This window comes from Dipodomys ordii, unplaced genomic scaffold (assembly GCF_000151885.1).
Source record: "Dipodomys ordii isolate 6190 unplaced genomic scaffold, Dord_2.0 Scaffold19, whole genome shotgun sequence".
Taxonomy (NCBI): domain Eukaryota; kingdom Metazoa; phylum Chordata; class Mammalia; order Rodentia; family Heteromyidae; genus Dipodomys; species Dipodomys ordii.
This window is the reverse complement of record NW_012267235.1, coordinates 15272467-15281260: the sequence shown is the minus strand read 5'-3', so window position 1 is coordinate 15281260 and position 8794 is coordinate 15272467. Positions and strand designations below refer to the sequence as shown.

At 53.2% G+C, this 8794-nt stretch overlaps 1 protein-coding gene across 1 annotated transcript in view; it reads left to right on the top strand.

Moving 5' to 3' along the window:
- The first annotated feature begins 8 nt into the window (after positions 1 to 8).
- Positions 9 to 8794, top strand: part of Spns2 (spinster homolog 2 (Drosophila)) — a 40277-nt gene continuing 31491 nt past the window's right edge. Inside the window, exon 1 of the mRNA XM_013013351.1 lies at positions 9 to 125. The gene's annotated coding sequence lies outside the window, so the exon portion shown is untranslated. The remainder of the gene's footprint in view (positions 126 to 8794) is intronic.

Genomic DNA, 8794 nt, shown 5'->3' with positions numbered 1-8794 from the left:
AGCGGCGAAGGGCCCCGGCACGCCGCAGCCCAAGCCGGCCAGCCTGGGCCGAGGGCGGGGGGCAGCCGCCGCCATCCTCAGCTTGGGCAACGTGCTCAATTACCTGGACAGGTACACCGTGGCAGGTGAGCGTGCCCCCCCCCCCGGGCCAGGCCCGTCCCGCCCTCGGGTGTGCTCGAGGGAGCTAGGGCTCAGATCCCCTATTCCAAGCCCTGTGCAGAGTCCCGCGGGAGCCGCTGCGCAGGCACAGCGGGGCCAGCGGGGCCCTAGTGTTCAGGGGTCCAGCCCAGAGACGCCCCCTCCCCTGACCAGAGGTTTGCGGAGTCCCAGTCCCTGGAGCGGCGAGCGCGACCTCGCCAGCCCAGGAGCGCCCCTCCGCCGTCCTCTTCTCGGATCTCCGCTGCGTGTCTGCGTCCTCGCCTCTGCGCCCCTCCCGCCGTACCCCGGTTCCCGGGCCTCTCCTCCCTCCCCCCCCAAGCCCAGGCCGTCTGAGCGTCCATGGCCCATCAGTTCCTTCCTTCCTTCCTCAGCCGCCTCCACCCCCCCTTCCCTTGCGTGCGTGCGGCGAGTGTGTGCGCCCCTTGCGGGTGTGCGCCGGGGACACCGGGAGATCGAGTGTGCGCGTGGCGGCGGGTGTGTGTGCGAGCTCATGAGCGCGTGGCTGACAAAGGCCCGGGCCTGCGGGGAGCCGAGGGAGGGGCGGGCAGGTCCGCGCGGCGCCTGGGGACCCAGGATGCGGTTTGCAGCTGGCCCTGGCTAGAGGCCTGAAGACGCCTCCCCCTGATCTATAGACCTTGGGGCCGGGACAGGGCACAGGCCTCCGGGACTAAAGAGGGGGCATCCTCATTCTCTGGTGAGCATCTCTGGAAGTCAATTGTAGGAATGGGATGGAGGACTGTAAAATAACCGGGTTTTAGTCCCAGATTTGTCCGCATGTGCTCCGGGTGTGACCTTGGGCTGGTCTCAGCTTGTTTACATCTCCTTCTCTATTTGTGAGTTGATGGATAACTCCGCCTTTTGGGGCTGATACAGTTCTGGAATTCTATTCTACCACCCCTTCCTCTCTGACTTCTCAGGGCTCACTAGGTAAGAATGTGTCCCGGATGGAGCTGCCCCTGGTTGGGAATGATGCAGCCTTGGGAGGAAAGAAATCTAGCCAGGCTGGCATCAGTGGGAGCTTCCTGTGGAGAGAGCAGCTCTGGATACCTGCCATGCTGTCCTAGAACCTACCACCAGAAAGGGTGGGAGGAGTAGAGGGTGGGGGAGAGAAAAGAAGGAGTCAAGGAGGGACAGACAGAGGAGAGATAGAAATAGAGAAAGAGACAAAGACAGAGAGACTGATGGAGAATGAGAATGAATGAGAACAGGATTTTGAATAGACTCTAAACAGCAAGAGAACTTTGGGGGTGATTGGGAAAGAACTCTGACATAGACTATCTGTGAGCCTCAGTTATCCTATTTCATGGAGTTTTGTGTCAAGTGCAAGAGAAAAACTCTGATGAGAGGCCAATGCCTTTTAGTTCTTGCTTGCAAAGCCCCTTGGCTCTCCTTCCCTTCCACCAGTGGGGTAGGTTGGGAATCAGTACTGGTGATTCAGTATCTGGGCAAGGCTCTCTTCAAGAGATTCTTTCATTGCTCTGGAGAGCAGGAGTGTTGCCTTCCCCCAGGTGCATCAACCCCTGACATGCAGGTACTGTGTTGATGGGATCTGGGAGCGTAAGCGCTACCCTGTGTGGAACAGTCAGAGAGTACAAGGAACCTAGAGCAGTGCACACTAGGATTCTGTGACCATGGGTGGCCCAGAAGGTGGCCATCCGAGTTGGTATTAGATTCATCGTAAGTCTCCGTCTGGGAGGAGACCTCCTCACCCACCCTGCTCCCGAGTGATTGCGCTGCTTCTGCTGCAGTCACACTTTCCAGCTTGTTTTTTCCAGCACCAGACTACTGCCTCTGAGGCTCTTAGGAGAACTGATGGCCAGGGGCAGTGGGGAGAGGTGGGACTGGGGAGGTCAGCTGCTTATCTGTCCCGTTACTTGGTCAGACTGTCAGAATGGGAGGTAAGATAGCACATTTCTGGTGAATTGGGGGTGGGTGGGGAGCAGTAGGGAGGAAGGCCCGGAAAGTCCTGGGCAAACACTGCCTGGGCTGTACATCACTCCCTGTCCTGCCCAGGGTCAGGCTTATGCTCCACCCAACACAGCATGCACTGAATTTCCTCTCCGGATAGGCATGGCTCCCTCTCTTTATGATAGATTCCCCATCCCACTTCGCCTCCACTTATCCCCAACTTAAGCTTTTGGGAATATTTACTATCTGTGGCAACTGCTATGGTTTGATATGTTTTATGTCAGGAACTGAGTCCATCTGTTGCCTGTTGGCCTAGCTGGGACAGAGGTGGGAAAGCAGACACTCAATTTCCCACACACCTTTGTGTGTGTGTGTGTGTGTGTGTGTGTGTGTGTGTGTGTGTGCATGTGTGTGCATGCGCGTGCATACGTTCATGCCAGTAGTAGGGCTTGAACTCAGGGCCTGATTGCTGTCCCTTATCCTTTTTGCCCAAGGCTGGTGTTCTACCACTTGAGCCACAGCTCCATTTTTGAATTTTTGGAGATAAGAGTCTCATGGACTTTCCTGCCTGAGCTGGCTTCGAATCTTCAGACCTCAGGCTAGGACTATAGGCATGAACCACTGGCACCAGCACTGACACTCTTGATGTTTATGCCTACCTGGCCTCTGAGAAACTCACAGTCTGGCCCTGGTGCTTATATGAAATGATGGGAGAGTGCGTACTCTATATCCATCCTCTACATTTCAGTTTTTCATACAGATCAACTCTCTGTTCAAAGGGAATATAATACAAGCTACATTCATTTAAAAATGTTCTGATAGCCAAATTAAAAAAAACTAAAAAAATGTGTAAGTCATTAATGATATATTTAGCTCAATCTGTCCAATATATTTGAACATGTACTTGGTATAAAATGTATTTTTTTTAGGTATTTTGCATTCTTTTTCAAGCAGTCTTTGAAATTGGTGTATGATTCACTGTGGCAGCACATGTCAGTCATCATGGCTGGGGTCACTGGAGCGACAGGGTAGGTCCAGTCTGTGGCTGGGAGCCAGAGTCAGGAGTTTTGCTTATTTGATGTGTGTGCTTTGTGTGGGATGATGCCCCCTCCACCTCTGAGTGCTTTGGATTGAATGAGGATGTGTCCAAACCCTGGGACATGAGGGCATCCATGATGCCGGAGGGAGCTCAATGAATGTTAGCTGTTTTCCTTTTATCAGAGGTTCAAATTGTGCTCCTGTCCAGAAGGCTTCTCCTCTTCATCATCGATCATCGTGGTCATTGTCCTCCTCCTCCTCCTCTTCCTTCTCTTTCTTCTTTCTTTTTCTTTCCTTCCTTTAAATCCCTCCCTCCCTCCCTCCCTCCCTTCTTCCTTCCTTCCTTCCTCCCTTCTTCCTTCCTTCCTTCTTTCTTTCTTTCTTTCTTTTCTTTTCTTTTCTCTCTTTCTATTGAGCCCAGGACATTGCTAGGAAGCACTTTGCCACTGAGCTACATCTCATCCCTGGCTCTTCTTGATTGCTTATGACAGTCTCATTCAGAGCATCTTTCAGATTGCCCCTTGACTCCTTGGTGAGCTCCTCCCTTCCACACCAAGGAACTCCACTGACTCCTGCTTCAGCCCTAGCATTTACTCCCAGCATCACCTGCTACCAGGTGATCCAGTTAATTAGGGCCTCTCCTCCTCTTCATGAGAACCCCCTGAGGGCAGCCATCCTCAGACCTGGGGAGGAGGGCCCAGCTCCCCTTCTTATTTCTTCTTGGATGTTGCTTCAGTTGGATGAAATTGAGGTAGCTCAGAAACCTTGTCTAAACCCTTTCCCCCACCTCCTTGTGGCATGAGGTTGCTGCCATCTAGAGAACAAAGACCCTTATTCAAGGTCACATGGCCCATACCGGGGCAGCAGGCTTCTCAGCCCTGGGAGCTTTGGTTGGAGATGGGTACAGGTAGACATGACATACCACATGCTTTCAGCCTAGAAGCTCCAGGATCCTGCTAGGATCCAGTCAGGCCAGGAGTCTGCCTGGGCAGATGAATTTCAGCTCTATTCAGCTGAGGCCCTTTGATCATCCCTAGGGCATGTGGCACAGGTCTCCCATTAGGAGAACAGCTACTACCCTGCTTTCAAAGCCCACCTGTGGCTGCAGATCCAACGAGAGACGATGCCTGTCAGGTGAGGCCACAGCCCCTTCACAGTCCTGAGTCCTGTGTCCTGTGTCCTGGTGCAGAGGCACTCCTGCCCTTCCCTCTACCCCCTCCCCTCTGCCCCACTCCCATGCTTCCATCTGTAGAATGGGAGCAGAGTGGAGGGGTAAGGTGACAGCATCGTGCTCCTGGATCTAGGCCCAGCTGGTGAATGACTAATTGAGAACTTCTCTGGGGCACCTGTTCCCTTCCGGAGACCTATTTTCTATTCCTTTGATTCAGCTTGGGTACCTGGAATTGGGCAGCATGGGGGCTGGTGAGCAGAAGCAGAGCTTTGCCCTGGGGGAGTCCTTTTCTGCCAGGGAAGCTGAGACCAGTATCCATGGCAACTGCTCAGTAACACAAGCCCAGAAGGAGTGAAGAGCACAGGGACTCTGGCAGGAGCACAGGCCTGGGGGTGGGAGGGGGGGGGGCTGGGGCTTCCCCTGAGCGGCAGAGTAGGGTAGAGAGGAGGGGCCACCAGTGTAGGGTTCACTCTTTTTTTTTTCCTCTGTCTAGTTGAGTCTGTCCAAAGCTGATAGGTGGGGAAACTGAGGCCCAGGTTTTTTTTTTTTTCAATGGGCCAAGCCTGTCTGCTCTGCGGCTGTTGCTCTTGATAAGGATAAACACTGCCCTGACCAGGCCACAGCCATGGCCAGCATGTAAGGAAACCCTGGCCGGAGACAGGAGCCACCTAGAGCGCCTGCCTAGCAGAGTCAGCACCCCAGGTGGGTCCCTGTGTCCTGGAATGCTAACGCCCTGGTGACTCAGTGCCAGCTGCCCTTGCTCCTGCTTTCCCAAGGCCCTGTCCAGATGCTTCTGCCACTGTTGACCTGCCGGGCCATGGCCTATGCCTCAGTTTACTATTTTGTATGGAGAAAGCAAGGCTGGAGGTCAGCAGGGTATACAGCCTGGTCTGAGAGCAAGGCTGCTCTAAGTAGCACTGTTTGGAGAAAGGGAGCCTCTTGTCCCTTCCCCAGACCCTTCTGCAAAAGGAAGTGGCTTTTGTTTCTGCCTGGGTGTGGGGGCCTGAAGTCTTGAGGACAGCTGGAGATAAGAATGAAAGCAGCAAACAACACACTGGCCTGATCCCCAGGCTTCTGGGGCTCAGCTCCCTGTTATGTCCTGAGTTGATCCTGGGCTGTCTGCTGCTGGCTTTGCCAGACTTTGCTAGCTTGGCTGTGTGACTCAAAGCAGATCTTGACCCTCTCTGATGCCTGGATCTACAATAGATGATTTTTCTTTCTTGAGATCTATTCCTCTGAATTGATATTTCTTACTGTGATCAAGGTCTCACTCCAAGTATATCATGAGTACTTGGTCTTCAGAACTCTTGTCTCAGGCTAGAAGCATGGTTGAAGTGATGAGCACTAGCTTTGACAAGAAAGCCAAAAGAGCACGAGTCCTGGAGCTCAAGCCCCAGTACCAGCCAAAAAAAAAGGGGGGGCGGCGGGGGGAATACACATGCAAGTAGGACTCTTGTCTGCTACCCTAGCTCGGCCTGCCCCCTCCCTTACCCAGGACAGTCAGTTCTGCCCCCTCAGCTATAACAACACCACTCTCTATCTCCCCCTAAGTCTCTTCAGAAAGCATCCTGCATTCTCTGGGTTGGGCCAGGTGCCTGATTCTTGTGGGTTTTTTCCTTCTTGTTGGTACTAGGGTTTGAACTCAGGGCCTCAAGCTTGATCATTCGTGTGTTATTTTAGAGATAGGTTCTTGCAGACTTTTCTCTCTGGGTAGATTTCAGACCTGGATCCTTCAGATCTTAAGTGTCCCTGGTAGCTAGGATTACAGGCATGAGCCACTGGCACTTGGCTCCAACTCAGGTGCTTTCTTGTTTTTTCAACTGCACTGGGTTCTACCTTTGTCACACCATGTAGGGCCACACCTCTCTCTAGTCTCATTAGCCAGCATGCCTGTGACTCCAGCAAGCGTGAGTGGCTGACTTAGCTCTTCCTGGCCCCAAAGTGCATCCTTCTGGGCAGGTCACACAAGTTGAAGACCAGGCTTCCACAGCAAGGGTGGTGGCTGGTGTTGCCCTTTGCCCTGGCCAAGGCACAGAGCCTCAGGACTTGATATCTCCTAGAGGAAAGACATGGTCCTACCAGTCCCTGCCTGCCTGGTCCTGGGCCTTCATAATAGAGCCACCCATCCCCGAGCTGAGCAGTATTTCCAGGAGAGCATGGTGGTGGCTCTGCTCTATTTTTCTTACAGAGAAAGCCATAAGGCCATCAGGGTATGGGGCTGGCTCAGGTCACTCAGTATACTGTTTTGCTCTGGACTTGATCCTCTTCAGGCAGCTAGAAGGTATGAGCAATGGTCTGTAGGAGACAAATAGCCAAGGGACAGGAATATTGATGTTAAAGCAAGCATTACAAGGAGGTAGCCAGAGTTGGAAGCTGGGGATGGTACCCTTATCTCCTACCTGCTGCCTCAGTCCTCTGACTGAGACAGAGGCTTCACTAGGTCTCCCTACAGCGTCTATCTGATGCCTTGAGGCCAGTGGTCCTTTCTCTGTCAGCAGAGATTGGGTGAATGGGGTGCCAGGGGGTAAGAAGCATGCTCAGGCTTGTCTGCTATGAAGGGCTGTGCCTGGCAGCAGTGGTATTGTCTCTGTGGGAAGCACATGTGTGAGGATAACATGTGCGAATACTGAAGGGCTGGCGGCAGCCTCTCTTGGAGAAGTTGATGGTGTGACAGGCTGGGTGTAGGAGCTTGAGTTCAGGTCAGCCCAGCTCCTGCTAGATCTTTTTTGGTTGTTTTTTGGGCCTGGCCGTGGGGCCTGAACTCTGGGCCTGGGCGCTGTCCCTCAGCTCTTCAGCTCAAGGCTAGCACTCTACCACTTGAGCCACAGCGCCACTTCTGGCTTTTTTTCTTTTCTTTTTTAATCCCCCCCTTTTTTTTCTTTTTGCTTATATGGTTCTGAGGAATCGAACCCAGGGCTTCATGCATGCAAGGCAAGCGCTCTACCACTGAGCCACCTTCCCAGCCCCTCCTGCTAGATCTGGTGGCCACTGTCTACTTCTGCATCTCACCTGAGAAGTAGCAGCTCTCTGGCCATTGGAACAGGACACAGAGGAGGCTAAGGGTGTGTAGGTTTGAGTTACTCCATTCTCAGCCCTCTTATCTCTTCTCCCACCCTCTCTGCCTCTCACCCTGGCCTTATCCTGTGTGGCTGGACATATCAGCCACACCCTCTGTCCCTAGCCTCTGGTGGGTTGAGGCCTTGCTGAGCCGCACCAGGGCTAGGGCAATCATGCTGGAAAGGAGTTGCTGTACAAAGCCCCCAAATTGCTAAGGCCGAGTCTGGTTCCAGGAAAGCCAGCCCCAAATGATAGACTAGAACCACAGGCCAGAGGCCCTGCTGCTGCTCCGCCCACTCTGGGCAGAGAGCAGTGGTGGGGAGTGGGGATCTCTGGGCAGGGGTGCTGCCTGGGTAGGGAGGAGTTTTTTGTTTGTTTGTTTTCTTTTTTTAATTGGGTCAAGCTCTGGGCTGAGGACTTTGACTTCATGATGCTTAGGCTGACACTAGTGATGTGCTTTGTAGGGAAGTAGATAGACACCTATAGAATAAACTCAGCTGGCATTCAGGAGTGCACCCAGCACAGGTGCACAAGGATCCTGGGTCACTTCTCCTAAGGGCCATCTGAGGTCACTCGGCTCACCCCTGGAGGACAAGCAGAGACAGGGCCTGAGTGTATGGACCTGGAAGGCTGGGTCCCTAGCTCAGGGCTGCCTGGGCCTGGTCACCAGGCTATAGGATGGCAGCAAGACTGGGCTGTGGCTTCCAGCCTCAGCCATCCAGAGCTATGTCAGCAGAGCCAGGCTCTTGGGCCTCTATAATTACCGGGGAGGGAGCTGTGGCTGAGCCTTGGAGCAGGGGCAGGACTCCCAGGGCAAGCCAGCTCTGAGGCCTCACCATGAGAACCAGGGTTCCTCTAAGAGGGTCTGGCCAAGGCTGGAATGGCCCATCCCTTCACACCCCCCACACCTGTCTTCTCAGGTATCCGATCCTATTTTAGAGGAAAGAAAGGTAGGGTGAGAAAGAAGACAGGTCATTAGTGGAACTAATATCCAGCAGTAACATTTGAGACATTTGTTGGATGCCAACTATATGCCAAGCTTTGTTCTAAACACTTTATCTGGAGTAAGGTACTTTTTTTTGCCAGTCCTGTGGCTTGAACTCAGGGCCTGGGCACTGTCCCCAAGCTTTTGCTCAAGACTAGCACTCTACCACTTGAGCTACAGCACCTGAGGAATCGAACCCAGGGCTTCATGCATGCTAGGCAAGCACTCTACCACCAAGCCACATTCCCAGCCCTATGGAGTAAGCTACTTTAAAACACTTAACAACCTGCCTTGTATGTCCCTCCCCCATGGTACAACCCCTGCTTTCACTATATATGATGCTGGTATATGTGGAGGGGAAGGGAAAAAACAAATTGTTTAAACAGGGATACAGGTGGACCCATTGCAACAATGAGATGTACAAGTCGTTATGTCGAAAAATGAACTTTACAACTTTGGTGGGGGGAGGGTGGGGA